Below are 24,517 nucleotides of genomic sequence, written 5' to 3'. Positions count from 1 at the left end.
GCTACTTTGGTTTTCCAACGGCTTTGACGCAGTGCTGCGTCTTCCGGTACGTGGTTGCCGTTTGAGAACTTTACTGCCCCAACGGCCATCTGATAAATAATAATGATATTTTTCTGATATTTTTCCCGTCCATTCCTCCGCGAATAAGTCACACTCAGTGTTTGCGTTCAGAAGAGCGTTGAGCACGGTGAGGGTGCGGGTTATAAGTTACTATGCATGCGTTACTGTACGCCAGTGCAAACCGCAAACGGTTCATGCCTATGGTTACGGAGGTTTTTTTCGGAACAAAAAACCGACACAGCTTATAATTTAACTCGGGAGCATCTATTTTACCGTTAAAACTTGACAGGCAGTAGTGAATTGTCGGTACTCCCGCGTTTACTTTCAATCATAATCAGTAATCGCTCAAGGCCAATGCATTTCGGAAAAAGTTTCATTGTAATAAAAGTACAATTATTAAATTCATTGAAGGTTTGTCTGGGAAAATAGATCCAACTAATATTGTGATACCTGTACTCCCAGCCCATCAGAGTCATTTTCAAAATGTTTCTCATGCTATATTTGGAAATTCCGCATTATAATTATTGCCTAACTTACCTACACAAATAAAATATTATCAAACTGAGAATTGTCACCCGAACGACGTTGATACCTGGCATTAAATAACCAAGTAGTAAAACAGATGTATGTTGCCGATCCAATACGAACTCAAAACCTAGGGTTTTGTAGAGCCCCGAGGGAAGCGAGTGAATCAAACTGCCCAAAATTAAGACAGGTTTTATGACAGAGGTTCATAGTCTCATTTTCATACCATAAGCTAAGTCTGGTGCTATGCTAAAACTTTCATTCTGGCTGTATGGATAAGAAAAAAACATCTTATTATCGTTGCCATTTCCATATCAGACGCCACGGCCAATAAAAAAGTTGGATTTTTTAATAAGCTCTCTTAACAAAGAATGTAGTTCCGTATGCTAAGAGTATTCGTACGAATTCTAACGTTCCCTATTCAAATCATGTTACTGGGGAGTTTTTACAATATTATTTAGCTCTGCGATTTGAAAGAAAATAATGACATTCTTTTCTTTGATATTTCGTAACATAATATAGTTGATAATTGCCGACCAGGAGGTATGAAAATTCTCTGCGCAATACCTCTATGCTAGGTGTTTTCTTACGAATGTTAACTCTTTCAATTAAAACAAATCCTTCCCTTCCATCCCTTCAAAATATTATCTAACTCTGAGTTTCGAAGTAAAGAAGTCTTGATTTCTTGAACATTTCCAGAGGTATAGTTGGATAGGAGATATGAAGCTCAAAACATTTTCTCGTCCACTTTGAGGGGCTCTGCTGCTATTTTTCAGTTTTCATAGTCCATTACTTATATTATTTCTACGTTTAGACAGGCTATGACAGTTGTGAAAAAGTCGTTAAAAGTATTAAACCTGGCCTGTTTTTATCGGTTGTCTAACAGCAAGAGATTGTCTAACAGCAAGAGATTGTCTAACAGCAAGAGATTGTCTAACAGCAAGACACTTTATCTAGACGTATGAATTATCTAAGATCCGCCAGGTGAGTGACTTGTTCATTTTAATACAATGAAATAGAATTGTGTAAAGTATTCAACTATATAAAATTTGCTTTGAAATCTCTCATTTTAACAATGGACAATTGACGTACTTTTAAAATTAAATTTATTTTATGTTCATATTCAAATATTTTTAATCAAAATAGTATTTAAATTCACTTATTGAATGATTTTTTTAATAAAATTTATTCGCAATATATATATATATACCTGTTGGCGGTCGCTCCATTACCTTTCTTTGGTATCATTAAGAAAGTCATTTATGTTTTAGTTACAAAAGACTCACTAACTCGACTAAAACGTTAACAAATATTAGTTTGCTCTTTCTGTAAACATTGAGTATCACAGTTTCTAGAAAATTTGCTAATGTGCCGATTAACTTAAATAAAATTATCATATATTGAGAAGAAATAGTTAAAATATTTATTTATTAAAATTTTTCTCTTTCATACAATAGCATTTTAATATGTATTATCAAACAAAGTCAAAAAGCAAATCTACACGTACAATAGAAGCGTAACAATATAAGAGCTGTACATTGAATATTTCTTCAAAAGAATGCTGTGTGTTCCACAAAACATTCCGAAGCCAAAAAAGTACTAAAGCCAAAAATATCTAAATGTCGTACATATTATATGCAATTGTAGATATTAAATTATAAATATTGTGTTATCATGATACTTTATTCATTGTACCCTTCATTAATTCGCTTTTTTATATATAGTTATGTATCATCCATACACACAGATTGAAACATGAAATTTATAATATTTTTTGACACAGAATCTAAAATATCGCCCAGCGCAAGTAATTTAACAAAATAAACGAAAACAGGTCATGATAAAAATAACCTTAAAAGGAATAAAAATAATATTTAAAGGAATGAAAAATAAAGTTAATTATCTTTTTTTTAATAAGTTTTTATTTTATTAAATAAATTATATCTTCATAAACCTTATTCATCTTCCCTCTCTTGTCCGCAAGCGGATAATTATATATATATCCGGTTTATTTCGAATGGGACTGAAGATACGTGAACCGTCGATACATCGTAGTTGCAACTGGTTGATTGAATCATTCATTCAACGCCCATCGCCAGTTACCTTCCGGTCACCGATATATACGCAGGTGCATTCGTGAATCGAATGGCACCGCTCGCCCACTGCACCGCAAATCAACTCGTGGATTCTTGACACCGCATTTACTAGTAATATATAGGTACCTCCTATGGTGTAGTAAATTGTAAAGGAAACCCACAAATCCGGAACAACAGACGATTGAAGCTGCATCGGCGCACGAGCATACCATCACTGTTATATTTCAGGTTAGTGCGCTTGTTCCCTTTATCAATCCTTTTGTTCACACCTTAACTCATCCAGCAAATTACTCTCCATTATAAATTCTTCAATCAGCTGGGGATCCTAGAACCAGATCACTTTCAAAGTTGGCCTTCTCTGGAAAACAATATGTTTGTATTATTAAAAGATTAGATATACATTAGTTAATAAGTTTATATTAGTAGTTGATTATTAATTATGCGTGTAGTGCCTGACTTATTAATTCATAGTGTATAAGTTGTTTGATTGCTAAGTTATTGTTATCTAATAATAATTTTAATAGTTATATAATAGTAAACCTAATAAACCAAACGAAAAAATCAGATATTGTGCGTCGGACAGTGATATTCTCCAAGTCGTTAATAGCTTAGAGCTATTTGATGCTTCGGAAGATTTTGTTATTTAATTAATAAAATATATAAATAAAAAATATTACAATAGAAAGTTACACATGAACGGATCTTTATTATCCATTCAATCTCGTACATTACATTTCAAAGAAAGTATGAAATACACGTTTCGTGTTAGCTTAGATTTCCTTTCCTTTGTTGGAAGGAAAGGAAACAAAGGGCTTTTTAAATATGATTTTATATTAGAAGCCAATGTTTTTTTCAAGCCCTTTCTTGACAATTTGAAACGATAATTTCTTTATAAAATATAGTATTATTTTTGGTTTGTTTTTTTGATGTCACTTTACACCGAAAGATCAATTTAGAAACCAGATTATCTCAAAGATTAATTTATTTAAGTACTGTAATACTAGTCCCCCTGAAAACGAGATCTAAAAGGTCTTGAAATAATAAAAATGTAATTTTTACGCAAAAACATCTACTGTTAAAATAAAGTTACAATTACACGCGTTTTAATCCTCTAAGAAGTGTTTTATTTAAAAGTATGCTCTAAGCTTAAGTCCCTAAGTCGTATCAGTTCAGGAAAACAGCAGCCTGTAATTGATTTCATAAAGTGGCTGTGCGTGGCAAGAAGTCCGTCGCAAAATGCGCGAATGTAGAATGCCTGACGTCAACATGATGCATCACCTCGTCTATTTCTTACTAAAACGGTTCATTAATGAAGGGGATATAGTTCAAAGTTCAAACTTCGAATCCGTTTATACGTCTCCGAACCATTGAATTTCCTCAGCTTGCCACATCTATTGTCTCTCGACTGTAGACAACTCCCTGTCATTATAATTAAGAATTCAGCATGTCTGGTGTCAAGGCTGAAGCGACTATTTGTGTTTGTGTTCTTGAAGATAATATTGTGTTGTCTTGTATTCAGTTCTTAATTTATCGCTTATTTTCAGTGCCGTCGGTAGAAAAGTATATTTATGTATTTCAAACTTCTATATACTATATATTATGTAAAGGAAGACATAAAAAAATACTGCCTTAATGGAATCGCAATGTATAATATATTTTGATAATTAGTTTATAAGAACGCCTTTTCAAGAACTTGATATATTCCATTTGGATTTTCCGCTCCGAAATGATTTTCAATCAAGCCACCTAATGCGGGTGATGCTAATCATAAAAATGGATTCACTGTTTTAGGATCTGAATGTAAATTAGATAGTAGAGTATGAAAAAAATTGTTAATTGTGTATGAACCTAAGTGAGATTTCAGCCACTTGTACAGAACTAACTGACACGGCAAGTCAAATAAAAAATTCTAGAAAAAAAAGGCTTTACCAATCTTTTACCAATTTATTTAAAGCACGTGACAAAAAAAAAGAACGAGGAATTATAAGATATGATTTTTTTAGGACATTGAGTATGTACAGAATAGATATGATTTATTTAGGACATAGGGTGGGTACAGATTAGATAAATCTAGGGTAGACAACAATGTGAAATTTATGTTGGGTTTACAATTCTTTTGTAAGTGGATCAAAAAGTGATGCGAACGAAGTCGACGGCTGAAGCTAGTATTAAAATAATATTATCATTAATGTTACTGTGAGTTAATTATTGTAGCGTAACTAACTGGAGTATGCTAATGATCCAAAGCGAAAGGCAAAATTAAATATTCAACGTTCTTGATCAGAAATTCCAACAAACGTTTAGATTGGAGGGAAATTGTTTATTTACCTCATTATTCTCAGCTTCCGCAAAATACTGTTTAATGAAAGCTTTCCTAATTTCATGATATTCATAAATAATTTGATTTGGCTTATTCACACCAAGGTACGTCGTAGCGTCCTTGAATAACCGCGCAAGGAAGTTTATTCCATCGTACGGTTGCACGTGGAAGAATGTCATGCAAAGGTGGTATTTTCGTCGTCGATAGATCACTGGATCTCCGACTGGTCAAATGGTTTGAGCTGAACTGGGGAGCACCAGACCAGAGATGAGAGCAATACTCTAAATGTGGCTGAACCTGAATTTTGTAGACAGCTAGAATGTTGATCGACTTGAAGTCTAGCATTGCTTCCCAGTTACTTCGAAGCCAATTTGGCTTTGCCTTCCAGCAAGTATAGAATTGACAATTGCTTGACATTTCGAGACCCAGCATTGTGATACTAAGCTGAGTGTTGTCTAAGAGCGCCCAACATATCATTGATATGCAGAAGAATCAGTGTTGGAGACATAGCATACAGCTTTGAGGCACTCCATCATGCACGGACTTCGGTTTCAATTAAAATCCGCTGATATCGAAGTGTATGCCGTAGCCAGTGAGAAATTTGGTGATCCACTTGCATAAACCCTCAGTAAGCCCTCATAAGAGTCTGGCTCATTCGTGCTATCGTCATAGGATGGCAGTGCACCTCTCCCACATTTAACTTAATAATTAGGCTCTTAGTCACCTCTTACGACACTCATGGAGCTCGGACTCCCCTATTATTTTTACACCCCGGAGAAGTATAGGCCGGTATAACAGTAAAATATTGATTATTAAGTAAGTAAGAAGACAAAATATTATATTAAAACAGCAGTTTAAATAAATAGTGATTTTGAGAGCATTCAAGAATTTATTTAGCTGATGGGACATAAGGCTCTAAAATTTATTCACTTCGAAATCGCCATTTTGGTTTAATTCTTTTCGTAATAGTGGCAACAAACTCTGTTAGAATTTTAGCTGTTGAACTATTGCGGTTCATGAGAATCGTTAACAGACAGACAGAGGGACAAGGAAACCATAACAATGAGGGTTCACATTGGTTACACAGAACTATAAAAAGCTTCTTAATTACAGAAACGTTTCTATAATAATCTGTGAAAGATCTAGAAGATTTGCGAGAGAGATAGTTCTAGAATTTGTTTCGAATTTACGGTGTCAAGAGAACATTGACTTAATGTAGTTTGCTGTTTGGATGATTGGATTCAAACTTACATTTTAAATAAGAGAAACTAATGATATAATGATGAGATGAATCATTGTTACTTTGTACAAGCAATAAATCGATATGAAACGCAGGATAAATGGAGCATTTTAATTGTCAAAATTTTTTTGGTCTAATAAATACTCTGTTTTTGATTTTTAATTACGGTGTTGCTTTTATTTTTACAACCTAACTTGATACTTTTTAGCAAGCAACAGAGCGAATGTAACCGTGTGCGCTATATTAGTGTTACATAAGAATAATTTAATCAGCTTTTTAGTTAATCAAGTCAAATGAATAAGCCATGAAATTCACTCGATATTTAACAATATACTCTCATAAAGTCCTAGTTTAAGATATGTTGCAAGCCAAAATGAACAATCACAATGAACAAACAACAATACACAAAACACGTAGACAGTATATATAAACATCCTTTATAAGATTAGATTGTATAAAATACACAACTAATAGTAAAAATCAAGGTTTTAAAAGATCAAAAAGTTTTACTCTTTTAAATCCATGCACAGCTCGTTAGATAATCTCTCTGAGTTTGTTTAATCAGAAAGGTAAAACATAGATTTGCGTGTTTGCAATCAGAGGGAGTAAGTAGTGCATTTCTAATTAATAGCTCGATGTTACGTGAAAACAAGCACTTCCTTTTCAGACGAGGATACAATCAGAAATAGGATTGCAATCGCAAAAGCGCTTAAATACATTTAATAAAATGTTTATTTGCATGCTGGATTGCTATGTTGGATTATTCATCCGTAAAAAGATAATAGTATAAACGTCCCAACGAGTCCAAATTATAATTGAATACAATACCTTATTGTGTATTTGAATCCTTATTACTTACTATACATAAATAAAAATAAAACAAAGTATTTTTTTCAAGCTATTATGCGGATTTATGTCGTATGCATAGCGATAGATGGATTAAATCAATAATTTATCCAACGACTTATAGAAGGCATAAAGCGCATAAAAGGCATTTATTTTCTCAAAATTGATTCCTTTAGAATTCTTTTTGACGTCATTTCTAATATACTAGATACTACTACCGCTTCGGAAACAAATGGCGCTCTGAGAGAGAAGAAGCGGCGCAAGAAACTCTCTCAGCATTCTTTTTTTGCGCTCTTTTCAATAAAAATATACAATATTGTACAATCATTTCTATCGCTATAAAATAATCACAATCTAGTCCCAGGCTGTCCGATCATTTCGATATTCAGTAGTGGAGTAATAGGATTTACGACAGAGCCATTTTTTTATAAAAAAATTAAATTTAGTTATAGATAAGGTCAGGATACCTACCGTGGAATGCCTGAACAGTGGCTGGGACTTTATTATAGAAGTGTATACATTTACCGTTAAAGCTATTATGTATCTTATTAGCCTAGTCGAATTAGTTACAAGCAATCCCTTATTTCTAGTGTTATAATAATGAAAATCACTATTAAGAGCAAAAAGGTGACGATTTTTGTGAACTTATATTAAATTTTCATAAATGCACTGAGAATGAACAGTCATGATATTGATTTCTTTAAATTTTTCTTTGAGAGACTGTCTATAAGAAGGCTGATATATAGCACGAACAGCTCTCTCTATAGTACGGTCAATTGGTCGCCAAAGAATAAGAGATAGATACATTTATTAAAATGTTAATACCGGACTTGATGATCAAAACCTGGGATACTGGAAACTATAAAGTGTTAGGGGAGACCTACGCCAAAGAAGCGATTACTAATATTGCGATTGTTAATATTGTAATTTTGTAAATTAACTATAGTTTTTTTAATTTTGCAAAACAATATAGTAGAATATGACTTTTACGTACTTATTCGCTACGAAATAACATAATATACCACTTTTATTTGTGAAATAAGAGCACAAACAAGCTTACTCACCTTAAAAATAATAAAACCAAGAAAATTAATTCCGAATTAATGAATTTTTACAAGTTTATGTCATACACCTAGATAACACCAAATTTATTTTATTTCAATCAAAAACATACATAGATAACATCACTGGCGCTAAAACACGAATGAATAAATACATTGAGGAGAAGGACACGGTTCTAATTTGGAGAAAATATTCGTGCGAGAAAATTTCTCCGAAATAATTTTGAATGAATAGGGATTGAGGGATTAAAAGTGGGTTGTCATTTAAGAACGGTCCCGCATGTGGGGCTTAAAATTTTGAATAATAAATACTTTATCAAAGTCAAATAATATATCATTTGTATTTATTATATTTATTTTCATATAATTAATGAGTGATAGCGCCACGTTGCGCTCCTTAGGACACAACCGATTTCGGCCCTCACCACGGAAGAAATACCACTCTCGGACTTAAAACCGACGTGAAATAACGGGTCTGTATTTCGTTTGGTCTATAGGCTAGCTGGAGACCTAGAAAAAAAATAGAAAATACGATTTGGTGAAGTGGAACGATGAACAAGACCACAAATGGTCACCGAAATCTGGAATGAGGTATTACCGAAGTTCTCTTTAGCAATTCTTGAAAATATTGGTTTCAGAAATTAAAATTTATAACAATAAGTTTATAGACCATCTAGGCGTCCATATAAATGAAATTGATACAGAAATAAAAATAAATTTTTGAGTTGAAAGTTGTGTGAAATGATTTAAATTGTTGGGGTTTGCGCAAATGAATTAAATCCCATAATAATGTGAACGAAATCCGATTTAATTATCTCAATGATGTATAAAATATCTCATATCACATAAGTACAGACGAAGTCACGGGCGGTTTATTGTTAAACGTAAAATATAACCACGATACACGTTTTTTTATTTTAGTATCCTATGAATTAGGGGCACAATACATCTACAGAGATATCTACTCGTATATAGATGTCTGCTTGAGCAGGCAGTCGTTAGCAAGCTGTACTTTTAATTGTTGAATTTTGAATAGCCCAGGCCTGCTGTCACTATGATATCACTAAAATGATAGCCCACCCTAACTTAACACAGGGTTACTAGAAATTATTTTGAAGTAAAACTTCTTTACAGACGTTTGACTCAGGGAATAAGCTGGTGAATGTGTGACGAGAGCGTTATGAACTAAGGCTAGCGTTACGCGAACGACGATTTCTTAATTATTTCATAATTAAATTTTGTTTTTTAATATTTTTTTTAATTTATACTTTGTTTTACTTGTCTTGTGCTGTTTACCGTTTACAAATCTTATTAAACACCTTTGGCCTTTGAATGAGTATTGGAGAAGCCATTTGATAAGGCTTGCGGCAATGTATAGTACAATTACAACTGGCAGCACCTTTCAGCACACAAGAAAAACACCATCCACCAGATGTCGCACATGCGTGCAGATTCTTATCACACGTGCTGCTGCCTACTAGGTAATCCACGCTTCTTAATAGTGCCACGAAAAAGCCGTGTAGTGAAAGCTCCTGCAGGCGATCATATGTGTACCGTATATAGCAGTTCTGGCTGTCTACAAACAATCAAGATCTTCAATCATTACTGTCAGTACTCTCTTTTATCATTTAAATTGCCAATTTTATTCCACCAATTAGTAGATTTTCAGAACGGTGAGATTCATATCTTGACCCAATATCGTGAAACTCATCAACCCCACATGTGGTCGACAACGATTAGTTAACTCTGTAATTAAAGTCTTTTCCACGCTCTACCCCAATGCTACAAAAGTTAAAATGTTAACGTTCATTATGAGAAGGTGCATCCAGTGTGAGAGAAGTTTTATCTAAAGCTTGACCTAATTAGTGACGCTGTCATAATGAGGACTCTTTTTGTAAATTCATTTGTTGCTATAATAACTTCGGGTTTCTGAATACAGTACTCAGTTTAACTCAGCTCTATGTAGTAACGACGCTTAATTTGCTCATTAAATTTATTTGGGAAGCATTGAGACGGTTAAATTTTGCTAATTGTTAGAACTGTCTACATAAATATTAATCCATTACTTATAAGTTAAAATCTTATATTATTTATAAGTCTAGATAGACTATGATACATGTGATAACGTCTATAAAAATTGTATATAGAACTAACCTCTATTTTGAGCAATTCACGCTCCCTAACACAAATTGTTATACAAATCGCGAGTGTAAGACGTAGCTCGTCACACACACTAGACTTATATTCCTGACTCTATCTAGAAATATATACTATCTAAGCTTAAAATATTATCATGATTTCTTTTTATGTGAAAACTTCTTTCGGTGTGATTTTTTCAGATTGGAAAAAATCCATTACCTACTCGTGGTCACACCAGTTTGTAGCACCAGTGTGACTACGAGTAATTTTTTTTTCCTCGTCGTCATACCAAGGGTATTACTACACCCTGTCGGTAATTGATATAAGTGATTTGTCAATTTCTATTCTCATGATCTTGACATTCTCGATAGTTTAGATAACGGATGGCTAGGGACGGAAAATGTTTTTTTCCTATTCTTTACACCACGGGTTTTACTACAATATCTTAACGTTAGTGGTGTGATAAGTATAATTTACGTAGTACTTTTGTATATAGGTTTATTAATTTACGAAGTATTTTCATAAAATAGCCTCTTCAGGCTAATAACGAAACTTATTAATAATTATATATCATAAATAATATTATCTTTATATATAATTATTAATAAGTTTCATTTGCGTATTAATAACCAATATATCTTTCTTAATTTTATTTCAAAAGTAAGTAAATAAGAAAGTAAGTATAGTTTTATTGCAGCCACTCCACGCTAAACAAAATAATTAACAAAATTTGTGTGTCTTAAAAGAGGACATGGAAATTGACATGGAAAAAGATAAATTGGCTATTAATGTGCAAACGAAACTTATTGATAAGTATATATAAAGATAATATCATTTATGATATATAATTATTAATAAGTTTCGTTATAATTATTAATTATATATATTTAGGCCATTTTATGGAAACACTACGTTAGTTAATATACCTATGTACAAACAAACAAACACATCACTTATATCAATTACCAACAGGATGTAGTAAAACCCTTGGTGTGACGACGAGGAAAAAATATTACTCGTAGTCACACTGGTGTGACAAACTGGTGTGACCACGAGTCGGGAATGAAACAGTCATGGAACATGCGACACTGTAAACATTGCCATTACTGACATACTACTACTGTTTATAAGTATGTACATTTACTATTTATGTACGTACATAGATGCACATTCATGTTGAGATGGGCAAAAAGCAAAAAACTATTGAACCGGCGACGCTGTTACCGTAACCGTTGCGAAAACACTTCATTTAAAATTATTTCCTGCACAATACAATATTTCCTGAGAGTTCAAAAAATACACACGTAATTGTTGTTTTTAGCTGTCGAGTGAGGTTTTAATCACCCCCCTGATGTTTCATCATAAATCAATATGCGCTGTCATTACTACTAACTTACTTAAAGTGATGATTAACCAAAACTGTGTTTATCAATACAAGACCAATCTGTTTAAAATTTGTTTGAAATTAACGATTTATTCCTTTTATGCGGTTACCCGGGCTTATCTTACTTTGAAGTAATACTATTTATGGCGTATTTGGGAAATATGAGAGTACATTATATTTTTTACAATACGGCCGCGCAATAGTGTTACAGTTTTCCGACACCATGAAGTCAGTTGGTAAATCTCTTTTTCGTATAAGATACGAAAGATAGTATAGTGTGGAGTGATATCTACATAAGATCTAGATATTTATTAAGAAAAATACGCCAGGTAGCTATAGTGGCTCACGTCAGATCACTACACGGTTTTGTATTCAAACTAGTTTTAGTTTAGCTTCGGTCACATTTTCGCGAAAAGGTGACGACATACATTCATAACATTGTGTTTCAGTTTGAAGGGCGCTGGAGCTAGTGAAATTACTGAGCTAAAGAGTCATATTATCTCCAAGATGACAGCGCAATAGTGATGTCCCTGAGAATTTAGGCCTCAAGAATCCTGAGAAACACTGCCTTGCAATCACTTACTATCAGCTGAACGTCTTATTCGTCCGATCACTTTTTCTCTTTAAAGAAATCTTAGCAACAAGGCAACAAATAATTATAAAATAAATTTATTTTGTATGTTGTCTTTGGACCAGGTGGTATTTTATACATTCTCTCGATATAAACAAACATACAAAAATACTTAAAATCTTGCCATGGTATCTATAACAACTAACTAACAAGCAACAGAGCGAATGTAACCGTGTGCGCTATATTAGTGTTACATAAGAATAATTTAATCAGCTTTTTAGTTAATCAAGTCAAATGAATAAGCCATGAAATTCACTCGATATTTAACAATATACTCTCATAAAGTCCTAGTTTAAGATATGTTGCAAGCCAAAATGAACAATCACAATGAACAAACAACAATACACAAAACACGTAGACAGTATATATGAACATCCTTTATAAGATTAGATTGTATAAAATACACAACTAATTGTAAAAATCAAGGTTTTAAAAGATCAAAAAGTTTTACTCTTTTAAATCCATGCACAGCTCGTTAGATAATCTCTCTGAGTTTGTTTAATCAGAAAGGTAAAACATAGATTTGCGTGTTTGCAATCAGAGGGAGTAAGTAGTGCATTTCTAATTAATAGCTCGATGTTACGTGAAAACAAGCACTTCCTTTTCAGACGAGGATACAATCAGAAATAGGATTGCAATCGCAAAAGCGCTTAAATACATTTAATAATATGTTTATTTGCATGCTGGATTGCTATGTTGGATTATTCATCCGTAAAAAGATAATAGTATAAACGTCCTAACGAGTCCAAATTATAATTGAATACAATACCTTATTGTGTATTTGAATCCTTATTACTTACTATACATAAATAAAAATAAAACAAAGTATTTTTTCAAGCTATTATGCGGATTTATGTCGTATGCATAGCGATAGATGGATTAAATCAATAATTTATCCAACGACTTAAGGCATTTATTTTCTCAAAATTGATTCCTTTAGAATTCTTTTTGACGTCATTTCTAATATACTAGATACTACTACCGCTTCGGAAACAAATGGCGCTCTGAGAGAGAAGAAGCGGCGCAAGAAACTCTCCCAGCATTCTTTTTTTGCGCTCTTTTCAATAAAAATATACAATATTGTACAATCATTTCTATCGCTATAAAATAATCACAATCTAGTCCCAGGCTGTCCGATCATTTCGATATTCAGTAGTGGAGTAATAGGATTTACGACAGAGCCATTTTTTTATAAAAAAATTTAAATTTATTTATAGATAAGGTCAGGATACCTACCGTGGAATGCCTGAACAGTGGCTGGGACTTTATTATAGAAGTGTATACATTTACCGTTAAAGCTATTATGTATCTTATTAGCCTAGTCGAATTAGTTACAAGCAATCCCTTATTTCTAGTGTTATAATAATGAAAATCACTATTAAGAGCAAAAAGGTGACGATTTTTGTGAACTTATATTAAATTTTCATAAATGCACTGAGAATGAACAGTCATGATATTGATTTCTTTAAATTTTTCTTTGAGAGACTGTCTGTAAGAAAGCTGATATATAGCACGAACAGCTCTCTCTATAGTACGGTCAATTGGTCTCCAAAGAATAAGAGATAGATACATTTATTAAAATGTTAATACCGGACTTGATGATCTAAACCTGGGATACTGGAAACTATAAAGTGTTAGGGGAGACCTACGCCAAAGAAGCGATTACTAATATTGCGATTGTTAATATTGTAATTTTGTGAATTAACTATAGTTTTTTTTAATTTTGTAAAACAATATAGTAGAATATGACTTTTACGTACTTATTCGCTACGAAATAACATAATATACCACTTTTATTTGTGAAATGAGAGCACAAACAAGCTTACTCACCTTAAAAATAATAAAACCAAGAAAATTAATTCCGAATGAATGAATTTTTACAAGTTTATGTCATACACCTAGATAACACCAAATTTATTTTATTTCAATCAAAAACATACATAGATAACATCACTGGCGCTAAAACACGAATGAATAAATACATTGAGGAGAAGGACACGGTTCTAATTTGGAGAAAATATTCGTGCGAGAAAATTTCTCCGAAATAATTTTGAATGAATAGGGATTGAGGGATTAAAAGTGGGTTGTCATTTAAGAACGGTCCCGCATGTGGGGCTTAAAATTTTGAATAATAAATACTTTATCAAAGTCAAATAATATATCATTTGCGTTTATTATATTTATTTTCATATAATTAATGAGTGATAGCGCCACGTTGCGCTCCTTAGGACACAACCGATTTCGGCCCTCACCACGGAAGAAATACCACTCTCGGACTTAAAACCAACGTGAAATAACGGGTCTGTATTTCGTTTGGTCTATAGGCTAGCTGGAGACCTAGAAAAAAAAAATACGATTTGGTGAAGTGGAACGATGAACAAGACCACAAATGGTCACCGAAATCTGGAATGAGGTATTACCGAAGTTCTCTTTAGCAATTCTTGAAAATATTGGTTTGAGAAATTTAAATTTATAACAATAAGTTTATAGACCATCTAGGCGTCCATATAAATGAAATTGATACAGAAATAAAAATAAATTTTTGAGTAATTTTCTGTGTGAAATGATTTAAATTGTTGGGGTTTGCGCAAATGAATTAAATCCCATAATAATGTGAACGAAATCCGATTTAATTATCTCAATGATGTATAAAATATCTCATATCACATAAGTGCAGACGAAGTCACGGGCGGTTTATTGTTAAACGTAAAATATAACCACGATACACGTTTTTTATTTTAGTATCCTATGAATTAGGGGCACAATAGATCTACAGAGATATCTATACAGATGTCTGCTTGAGCAGGCAGTCGTTAACAAGCTGTACTTTTAATTGTTGAATTTTGAATAGCCCAGGCCTGCTGTCACTATGATATCACTAAAATGATAGCCCACCCTAACTTAACACTGAGGGTTTCTAGAAATTATTTTGAAGTAAAACTTCTTTACAGACGTTTGACTCAGGGAATAAGCTGGTGAATGTGTGGCGAGAGCGTTATGAGCTAAGGCTAGCGTTACGCGAACGACGATTTCTTAATTATTTCATAATTAAATTTTGTTTTTTAATATTTTTTTTAATTTATACTTTGTTTTACTTGTCTTGTGCTGTTTGCCGTTTACAAATCTTATTAAACACCTTTGGCTTTTGAATGAGTATTGGAGAAGCCATTTGATAAGGCCTGCGGCAATGTATAGTACAATTACAACTGGCAGCACCACCAGCAAGAAAAACACCATCCACCAGATGTCGCACATGTGTGCAGATTCTTATCACACGTGCTGCTGCCTACTACGTAATCCACGCTTCTTAATAGTGCCACGAAAAAGCCGTGTAGTGAAAACTCCTGAAGGCGATCATATGTGTACCGTATATAGCAGTTCTGGCTGTCTACAAACAATCAAGATCTTCAATCATTACTGTCAGTACTCTCTTTTATCATTTAAATTGCCAATTTTATTCCACCAATTAGTAGATTTTCAGAACGGTGAGATTCATATCTTGACCCAATATCGTGAAACTCATCAACCCCACATGTGGTCGACAACGATTAGTTAACTCTGTAATTAAAGTCTTTTCCACGCTCTACCCCAATGCTACAAAAGTTAAAATGTTAACGTTCATTATGAGAAGGTGCATCCAGTGTGAGAGAAGTTTTATCTAAAGCTTGACCTAATTAGTGACGCTGTTATAATGAGGACACTTTTTGTAAATTCATTTGTTGCTATAATAACTTCGGGTTTCTGAATACAGTACTCAATTTAACTGAGCTCTATGTAGTAACGACGCTTAATTTGCTCATTAAATTTATTTGGGAAGCATTGAGACGGTTAAATTTTGCTAATTGTTAGAACTGTCTACATGAATATTAATCCATTACTTATAAGTTAAAATCTTATATTATTTATAAGTCTAGATAGACTATGACACATGTGATAACGTCTATAAAAATTGTATATAGAACTAACCTCTATTTTGAGCAATTCACGCTCCCTAACACAAATTTTTATACAAATCGCGAGTGTAAGACGTAGCTCGTCACACACACTAGACTTATATTCCTGACTCTTTCTAGACGTATATACTATCTAAGCTAAAAATATTATCATGATTTTTTTTTATGTGAAAACTTCTTTCGGTGTGATTTTTTCAGATTGGAAAAAATCCATTCCCGACTCATGGTCACACCAGTTTGTAGCACCAGTGTGACTACGAGTAATTTTTTTTCCTCGTCGTCATACCAAGAGTTCAAAAAATACACACGTAATTGTTGTTTTTAGCTGTCGAGTGAGGTTTTAATCACCCCCCTGATGTTTCATCATAAATCAATATGCGCTGTCATTACTACTAACTTACTTAAAGTGATGATTAACCAAAACTGTGTTTATCAATACAAGACCAATCTGTTTAAAATTTGTTTGAAATTAACGATTTATTCCTTTTATGCGGTTACCCGGGCTTATCTTACTTTGAAGTAATACTATTTATGGCGTATTTGGGAAATATGAGAGTACATTATATTTTTTACAATACGGCCGCGCAATAGTGTTACAGTTTTCCGACACCATGAAGTCAGTTGGTAAATCTCTTTTTCGTATAAGATACGAAAGATAGTATAGTGTGGAGTGATATCTACATAAGATCTAGATATTTATTAAGAAAAATACGCCAGGTAGCTATAGTGGCTCACGTCAGATCACTACACGGTTTTGTATTCAAACTAGTTTTAGTTTAGCTTCGGTCACATTTTCGCGAAAAGGTGACGACATACATTCATAACATTGTATTTCAGTTTGAAGGGCGCTGGAGCTAGTGAAATTACTGAGCTAAAGAGTCATATTATCTCCAAGATGACAGCGCAATAGTGATGTCCCTGAGAATTTAGGCCTCAAGAATCCTGAGAAACACTGCCTTGCAATCACTTACTATCAGGTGAACGTCTTATTCGTCCGATCACTTTTTCTCTTTAAAGAAAACTTAGCAACAAGGCAACAAATAATTATAAAATAAATTTATTTTGTATGTTGTCTTTGGACCAGGTGGTATTTTATACATTCTCTCGATATAAACAAACATACAAAAATACTTAAAATCTTGCCATGGTATCTATTATTTTTTCAAACAAAATAAATCTTATAACTATAATATTCAGTACATATACCATGACTACGCATTTCCGTGTTGGATAGCTAGGCTGATCCGTTGACCGAAATAGCTGCCAGCGCTTGGGTTTTCAGTAGCCTTATTGAGGCGCGATGATAGTACTTTGTACATTCTTCGCGCCTCTGGGCCTCACGGGCCACGTGTCTCAGCACCAAACTAAACAAAAATGTATGACTCTCTCTGTATGTATATATATATTTATTTTTCTATATATTGTGTCGGTGTTGTATATATACATATATTTTTATTTCTAGAATACTTTATGTCTTTACTCCAGTGAGACTCTTCTGTATTCGAACAAAGATGTTGATTGCAATAAAAATATATTGCTTTAAAGAAATAAACAGAAACAAAGGAAGCAAGTTTTAAATTAGTTCGACGCAAGGAGTTTAGCTAAGATAGAGTCTAAATAAGTTTGCTAAACGCCTTGTTTGAACAAATACGTTTGGGTGAAAATTTTATACTAGTCTTGAAATTCTATGTTTTAATAGAACTTTATTTTGCTTAGTATAAATTGTGTTCAGAATTACTTGATACAAATGAAAGATTTCTTCACTTTCACTATAGGAAATATTTAAACTTAAACTTAAAACAATTCAATTATTAAAATTTTATTTGAGGTGAATCCAAAAAAAATAATTGTATAATTAATGATAACAAGTTGTGTATTACCATTTGATTAAGAAGGGGATTAACATCCCATTTTAATTCATGTTTTCGTTTGTGACTGTTTATTTCTACGTGAAACTTAATTAAATATACTTATTAATGACAAAGTCCTCCAAAATCTTTTATAAATGCGAAAATAAATGACACATTTTTTATATATAGCCTGGTATATAAAATCTCTCAATCTATATATATAAAAATGAATTGCTGTTCGTTAGTCTCGCTAAAACTCGAGAACGGCTGGACCGATTTGGCCAATTACCGTCTTGAATTATTTGTGGAAGTCCAGGGAAGGTTTAAAAGGTGAATAAATAGGAAAATGCTGCCAAATTAAATAAAAACAACAAATTTGTTTTTCCTTTGATGTGTCCATACATAATTTCTATGAGAGAATTTATTGACGCACGGTTTGACAGTTCTGCTGTGAAACAATTTCATTACGACAGCAGGGTGCATATTTTACGAAGTAATTTTTGATGTTATGATATATTATTGACAAATTCATATAAAAACATTATTTTATTTATTATATACAGAACAACGTCTGTCGGGTCAGCTAGTTCACAATAAAATTCTGTCAATTCAGGGCTTACACTGAGCGCAAATTTATTTTATTCGCTGTGTTAATTTGAAGGCTTGCTGCTTCAAATTATCAAAACATTTTCTAGACATAGACAGTTTATCACTGCATCTTAGATTAAGTACTGGTCTCCGCTGCGCTCCAACTAGCTACCGCAGGCGTAGTCGCAAAGTGCGGCAACTAATACTACGTCCAAGTGGGCGTACTCGAGCCAGTCTCAAACATTGTGTGACGTTGACGTGCTACATGTTCTGTTAATTGCGTAGTAAAACTTTGTAAAAATAATACTACAAGAAATATGAACAGAAACATGAAGCGTTTCTTAGAAAATTTGAAAGAAGCCATTGAGTGTCAAGATGCCATTACACAAACATCTAATAGATACCGCAATAAAAAAGAATTGTTCTTAGGTAGTGCGGTATCTGGTTGGTGCGCAGCGGAGACTAATCCTTAATCTAAGCACTGCATTATGTAAGATTTTATGTGACTTATCCTTTCCTTTATTATTATTATTTTAACTCAATAATTTATTTATCAGAACAAATTTTATTCGTAATTGTGTTCGTTACGGTGTTACTTGTCATATTTTCTTTCCACTCCAATTTGTATTTAATTTAAAACAAAATAATTCTATACATTTTAAGGACAAATTTTGCTGTTCAACTTGAAATATTACAAATCGAGTTGAAAATGTTTAATTAAGAAAGCGACGTTGTTAATTGAAAATATTACACGGTTATAGCTCCTCGTTTCTCAGAGTAACAGATTATTTGAGACTGATTTTGTTCGGAAACTTATTAAATCCGTATTATAAAAATATCGTCTAAAATAATAGCAATAACCCGTTTTTCTTCCCGCTTCGAGTCCCGCAGTGTCCATGAAATTTAATGAAATAAATATGTTAAAAGAAAAAGTAAAACATATTTTTGAAAATACGTCATACATGAATTCACATAACAGTTGTTTTACCTGTTCTGTGCAAGAATTACGTTTATTTTTGGTAATTTTATGATTTATCAGTGTCCTAATTATTCAATTCTCATTCCGATTCCGTGATACATGGTCATTTCTATTATGCTACAATTTGAAAGCCTTTCAATAGTACTGCCAGCTCTATTGTGATGAGGCCTTTAGTATTTCGTATGGACCGAATTTATTTAATGTTATTTTACCTCAGTATTATAAGTCAGTAATTAAATGATTGCAATTTTAATGAAATTGAGTTTATTTTACAATTTGAAATTATACTGTACTATTTTGATATGTATAATGTAATATAAATACATTCCAATTATAATATAAAAGGAAACATTGAATTTATTTACTATAAGATACATAATAGCTTTAAGTGTAAATGAATACCTTTTTATAATATAGCCACTGTTCAGGCATTATCTATAAATAAATTTAAATGTTTTATTAAAAAATGGCTCTGTCGTAAATTCTACTACTCCATAGCTGAAAATCTAAGTGATATATATGATAGCAATGACAGTACACTATTATATATTTTATTAACAAGAGCGCGAAAAAATAATGCTGGGAGAGTTTCTTGCGCCGCTTCTTTTTTATCAGAGCGGCATTTGTTCCCGAAGCGGTAGAAGTATCTAGTATATTAGAAATTACATCAGGAAGGAATTCTAATGGAATCTATTTTGAGAAAATAAATGCCTTTTATGCCTTTTTTTTTCAGCCAATTACCTCATTAGATTTGAGGCTAGTGGACTGGGCGGCTGCCTTACCAACTCGGCACTCTCTTCCGCCTGGGTCCTGCACAGTGGACTGTTAGCGACACCTACATTAAACAGGTACTCAATGATCTATGTATTCGATGCTCTTAGTCACCTCTTACGACACTCATGGAGCTCGGACTCCCCTATTATTTTTACACCCCGGAGAAGTATAGGCCGGTATAACAGTAAAATATTGATTATTAAGTAAGTAAGAAGACAAAATATTATATTAAAACAGCAGTTTAAATAAATAGTGATTTTGAGAGCATTCAAGAATTTATTTAGCTGATGGGACATAAGGCTCTAAAATTTATTCACTTCGAAATCGCCATTTTGGTTTAATTCTTTTCGTAATAGTGGCAACAAACTCTGTTAGAATTTTAGCTGTTGAACTATTGCGGTTAATGAGAATCGTTAACAGACAGACAGAGGGACAAGGAAACCATAACAATGAGGGTTCACATTGGTTACACAGAACTATAAAAAGCTTCTTAATTACAGAAACGTTTCTATAATAATCTGTGAAAGATCTAGAAGATTTGCGAGAGAGATAGTTCTAGAATTTGTTTCGAATTTACGGTGTCAAGAGAACATTGACTTAATGTAGTTTGCTGTTTGGATGATTGGATTCAAACTTACATTTTAAATAAGAGAAACTAATGATATAATGATGAGATGAATCATTGTTACTTTGTACAAGCAATAAATCGATATGAAACGCAGGATAAATGGAGCATTTTAATTGTCAAAATTTTTTTGGTCTAATAAATACTCTGTTTTTGATTTTTAATTACGGTGTTGCTTTTATTTTTACAACCTAACTTGATACTTTTTAGCAAGCAACAGAGCGAATGTAACCGTGTGCGCTATATTAGTGTTACATAAGAATAATTTAATCAGCTTTTTAGTTAATCAAGTCAAATGAATAAGCCATGAAATTCACTCGATATTTAACAATATACTCTCATAAAGTCCTAGTTTAAGATATGTTGCAAGCCAAAATGAACAATCACAATGAACAAACAACAATACACAAAACACGTAGACAGTATATATGAACATCCTTTATAAGATTAGATTGTATAAAATACACAACTAATTGTAAAAATCAAGGTTTTAAAAGATCAAAAAGGTTTACTCTTTTAAATCCATGCACAGCTCGTTAGATAATCTCTCTGAGTTTGTTTAATCAGAAAGGTAAAACATAGATTTGCGTGTTTGCAATCAGAGGGAGTAAGTAGTGCATTTCTAATTAATAGCTCGATGTTACGTGAAAACAAGCACTTCCTTTTCAGACGAGGATACAATCAGAAATAGGATTGCAATCGCAAAAGCGCTTAAATACATTTAATAATATGTTTATTTGCATGCTGGATTGCTATGTTGGATTATTCATCCGTAAAAAGATAATAGTATAAACGTCCCAACGAGTCCAAATTATAATTGAATACAATACCTTATTGTGTATTTGAATCCTTATTACTTACTATACATAAATAAAAATAAAACAAAGTATTTTTTCAAGCTATTATGCGGATTTATGTCGTATGCATAGCGATAGATGGATTAAATCAATAATTTATCCAACGACTTATCAAAGGCATTTATTTTCTCAAAATTGATTCCTTTAGAATTCTTTTTGACGTCATTTCTAATATACTAGATACTACTACCGCTTCGGAAACAAATGGCGCTCTGAGAGAGAAGAAGCGGCGCAAGAAACTCTCCCAGCATTCTTTTTTTGCGCTCTTTTCAATAAAAATATACAATATTGTACAATCATTTCTATCGCTATAAAATAATCACAATCTAGTCCCAGGCTGTCCGATCATTTCGATATTCAGTAGTGGAGTAATAGGATTTACGACAGAGCCATTTTTTTATAAAAAAATTTAAATTTATTTATAGATAAGGTCAGGATACCTACCGTGGAATGCCTGAACAGTGGCTGGGACTTTATTATAGAAGTGTATACATTTACCGTTAAAGCTATTATGTATCTTATTAGCCTAGTCGAATTAGTTACAAGCAATCCCTTATTTCTAGTGTTATAATAATGAAAATCACTATTAAGAGCAAAAAGGTGACGATTTTTGTGAACTTATATTAAATTTTCATAAATGCACTGAGAATGAACAGTCATGATATTGATTTCTTTAAATTTTTCTTTGAGAGACTGTCTGTAAGAAAGCTGATATATAGCACGAACAGCTCTCTCTATAGTACGGTCAATTGGTCTCCAAAGAATAAGAGATAGATACATTTATTAAAATGTTAATACCGGACTTGATGATCTAAACCTGGGATACTGGAAACTATAAAGTGTTAGGGGAGACCTACGCCAAAGAAGCGATTACTAATATTGCGATTGTTAATATTGTAATTTTGTGAATTAACTATAGTTTTTTTTAATTTTGTAAAACAATATAGTAGAATATGACTTTTACGTACTTATTCGCTACGAAATAACATAATATACCACTTTTATTTGTGAAATGAGAGCACAAACAAGCTTACTCACCTTAAAAATAATAAAACCAAGAAAATTAATTCCGAATGAATGAATTTTTACAAGTTTATGTCATACACCTAGATAACACCAAATTTATTTTATTTCAATCAAAAACATACATAGATAACATCACTGGCGCTAAAACACGAATGAATAAATACATTGAGGAGAAGGACACGGTTCTAATTTGGAGAAAATATTCGTGCGAGAAAATTTCTCCGAAATAATTTTGAATGAATAGGGATTGAGGGATTAAAAGTGGGTTGTCATTTAAGAACGGTCCCGCATGTGGGGCTTAAAATTTTGAATAATAAATACTTTATCAAAGTCAAATAATATATCATTTGCGTTTATTATATTTATTTTCATATAATTAATGAGTGATAGCGCCACGTTGCGCTCCTTAGGACACAACCGATTTCGGCCCTCACCACGGAAGAAATACCACTCTCGGACTTAAAACCAACGTGAAATAACGGGTCTGTATTTCGTTTGGTCTATAGGCTAGCTGGAGACCTAGAAAAAAAAATACGATTTGGTGAAGTGGAACGATGAACAAGACCACAAATGGTCACCGAAATCTGGAATGAGGTATTACCGAAGTTCTCTTTAGCAATTCTTGAAAATATTGGTTTGAGAAATTTAAATTTATAACAATAAGTTTATAGACCATCTAGGCGTCCATATAAATGAAATTGATACAGAAATAAAAATAAATTTTTGAGTAATTTTCTGTGTGAAATGATTTAAATTGTTGGGGTTTGCGCAAATGAATTAAATCCCATAATAATGTGAACGAAATCCGATTTAATTATCTCAATGATGTATAAAATATCTCATATCACATAAGTGCAGACGAAGTCACGGGCGGTTTATTGTTAAACGTAAAATATAACCACGATACACGTTTTTTATTTTAGTATCCTATGAATTAGGGGCACAATAGATCTACAGAGATATCTATACAGATGTCTGCTTGAGCAGGCAGTCGTTAACAAGCTGTACTTTTAATTGTTGAATTTTGAATAGCCCAGGCCTGCTGTCACTATGATATCACTAAAATGATAGCCCACCCTAACTTAACACTGAGGGTTTCTAGAAATTATTTTGAAGTAAAACTTCTTTACAGACGTTTGACTCAGGGAATAAGCTGGTGAATGTGTGGCGAGAGCGTTATGAGCTAAGGCTAGCGTTACGCGAACGACGATTTCTTAATTATTTCATAATTAAATTTTGTTTTTTAATATTTTTTTTAATTTATACTTTGTTTTACTTGTCTTGTGCTGTTTGCCGTTTACAAATCTTATTAAACACCTTTGGCTTTTGAATGAGTATTGGAGAAGCCATTTGATAAGGCCTGCGGCAATGTATAGTACAATTACAACTGGCAGCACCACCAGCAAGAAAAACACCATCCACCAGATGTCGCACATGTGTGCAGATTCTTATCACACGTGCTGCTGCCTACTACGTAATCCACGCTTCTTAATAGTGCCACGAAAAAGCCGTGTAGTGAAAACTCCTGAAGGCGATCATATGTGTACCGTATATAGCAGTTCT

The 24,517-nt window shown here is 32.8% G+C and overlaps 1 protein-coding gene across 1 annotated transcript in view; it reads left to right on the top strand.

Annotated features, from left to right (window-relative positions):
- The first annotated feature begins 2,704 nt into the window (after nucleotides 1-2,704).
- Nucleotides 2,705-24,517, top strand: part of LOC126967023 (odorant receptor 46a-like) — a 57,058-nt gene continuing 35,245 nt past the window's right edge. The window contains exon 1 of the mRNA XM_050811336.1: nucleotides 2,705-2,909. The gene's annotated coding sequence lies outside the window, so the exon portion shown is untranslated. The remainder of the gene's footprint in view (nucleotides 2,910-24,517) is intronic.

The sequence above is a fragment of the Leptidea sinapis genome, chromosome 12, assembly GCF_905404315.1.
Source record: "Leptidea sinapis chromosome 12, ilLepSina1.1, whole genome shotgun sequence".
Taxonomy (NCBI): domain Eukaryota; kingdom Metazoa; phylum Arthropoda; class Insecta; order Lepidoptera; family Pieridae; genus Leptidea; species Leptidea sinapis.
The sequence above is the reverse complement of the archived record's forward strand: the minus strand, read 5'-3'. Positions and strand labels throughout refer to the sequence as shown.